This window comes from Nannospalax galili, unplaced genomic scaffold, assembly GCF_000622305.1.
Source record: "Nannospalax galili isolate Female #2095 unplaced genomic scaffold, S.galili_v1.0 scaffold1243, whole genome shotgun sequence".
NCBI lineage: Eukaryota > Metazoa > Chordata > Mammalia > Rodentia > Spalacidae > Nannospalax > Nannospalax galili.
The window spans coordinates 180,079-182,188 of NW_008349193.1; the positions used below are offsets into that span (position 1 = coordinate 180,079).

At 50.3% G+C, this 2,110-nt stretch overlaps 1 long non-coding RNA gene and 1 pseudogene across 1 annotated transcript; both read right to left on the reverse strand.

Annotated features, from left to right (window-relative positions):
- Nucleotides 1–655: 655 nt before the first annotated feature.
- On the reverse strand, nt 656–1,417 carry LOC108491471. The gene is made up of 3 exons (XR_001872773.2): nt 1,266–1,417; nt 971–1,186; nt 656–791 (listed from the first exon to the last, which is right to left on the reverse strand). It is a non-coding gene; the product is annotated as an uncharacterized LOC108491471 (long non-coding RNA).
- Nucleotides 1,418–1,541: 124 nt separating this feature from the next.
- LOC103744715 overlaps nt 1,542–2,110 on the reverse strand; it is an 8,374-nt pseudogene continuing 7,805 nt past the window's right edge.

The following is a 2,110-nucleotide window of genomic DNA, read 5'->3' on the forward strand; positions in this document are numbered from 1 at the left end:
AAATTTATCCCAAGTGAGGTACCCTAGACCCAGGAGGACAAAGATTGCAGACCCCTTTTAATTTTTGTTTTAAGATGGACTTTCAAATTTCAGAGCTTAGCCTTCAACTCTGTGTAGCCCAGACAGTCCCAGAACGTGTGATCCCTGACTCATCCTCCCTACTAGCTGGGATTACTGGCCTGAGCTGTGATGTTGTAGCTCATAGCTTCTCTTCCTGTCCGTTTTCTTCTCTCCCCCTTCATCTGGAGCAGGTTCCTGTTCTCTTCCTACAGTGTCACTATGACGTGGATGCCAGGATTTCTACCAACTCTGTGTAGCCCAGACAGTCCCAGAACGTGTGATCCCTGACTCATCCTCCCTACTAGCTGGGATTACTGGCCTGAGCTGTGATGTTGTAGCTCATAGCTTCTCTTCCTGTCCGTTTTCTTCTCTCCCCCTTCATCTGGAGCAGGTTCCTGTTCTCTTCCTACAGTGTCACTATGACGTGGATGCCAGGATTTCTACTCTTGTGAATTTATTTATGGATCTGACTTTTCCAGTTCCATGCTTAGATGTGCCATGTTATATTATCATTGAATTTTCAGCTTTATTGAAGTATTATTGACAAAAGTATATACTTAATGTAAAATAATTTTAAAATTCTCTTCAGTCTCCTTAATCATTTATTGATTATCGACAAAATTTTTGCTTTATTTACAAAATGTAGGGACATTATGTAACAGAATCAAGTAAGTCCCTACAATTCCCAGAATCTCGTGGTGGCAGGTGTGGCTAGCAAGATGGGGGTCCACCTGGGGGAAGATCATGTCCCTCAGACACCCCTGAGTCTCCCTCTGTGGAGTGTAGGGCCAGAGTCTTTCTGGGCTGTGAACACTAGGGCAGGGCGCTCCCTGGTCTCAGCTGGGGCTTCCCTGCCTGGGAGGCAGGAGTCTCTTCTGCCCGTCTTGGTGTCATGAAGAACAGCTTCCACCTGGAGGAAGATCACATCCCTCAGACACCCCTGAGTCTCCCTCTGTGGAGTGTAGGGCCAGAGTCTTTCTGGGCTGTGGACACTAGGGCAGGGTGCTCCCTGGTCTCAGCTGGGGATTCCCTGCCTGGGAGGCAGGAGTCTCTTCTGCCCCTGTCTTGGTGTCATGAAGAACAGCTGGGCATAGGTCACGTCCTGTGGGGCCTCAGATGCAGCAGCCTGGAGTGAGAGAGGGTGAGAGGAAGGTAGGTAGGTGCTTGGTGTTGGGGCCCTGTTCCCTGGGGCAGGCAGAACTCACCTGACTGTCCTTCACTTTGCCTTTTACTGCCTTTCTGTCCTTCATGTTCAGTATTTCCTTTGACATGGTGGAAGGAGAGGTGACCTCTGACCTCCTGAATCTGGAAGGTTTCACCTGGGCGTACATCTCTTTCGTGGGGTCTTCCTCAGGCGGGCTCTACAGGAGGGAGAGAGTGAGACAGACGCAGTGTCTCTTGGTTCCTCTGGAGAGCTCCAGCAAGATTTCCTCATACTGGCCTAAATGACAAGTTAGATCTACAATCCATACTGTCCTTCCTCATGGGATCTTCAGGGACTTCCTCCTGAATCTGGAAGGTTTCACCTGGGCGTACATCTCTTTCGTGGGGTCTTCCTCAGGCGGGCTCTACAGGAGGGAGAGAGTGAGACAGACGCAGTGTCTCTTGGTTCCTCTGGAGAGCTCCAGCAAGATTTCCTCATACTGGCCTAAATGACAAGTTAGATCTACAATCCATACTGTCCTTCCTCATGGGATCTTCAGGGACTTCCTGAGGACTTGGGGGTACCTGGCGGCCTCCTTCCTGCATTTCTGACATCTTATCCTGGCTCTCACTCCATTGGCTCCATCTTCATGACAAATCACGTCTCTCATCCAGTTTCTTACCCCCACCCCCGGCTGTGCTCTGCCTGCAGGTGCTGGTCCATTAGGTGTCTTTGTGGGTCTCTGCACCTAGACTTGTTCTCAGAACATGCCTGTCCGGGTGCCCTTTGTAATTCACACTGGCCCCCTCTGCCCCACGCTCCACCCACATTGTGTCATTTCCCTCAAACACTTTGCCTGGCTTCACTCTGCGTTTTAGCACGCTGTCCCTCACAGTTCAGGTTGTC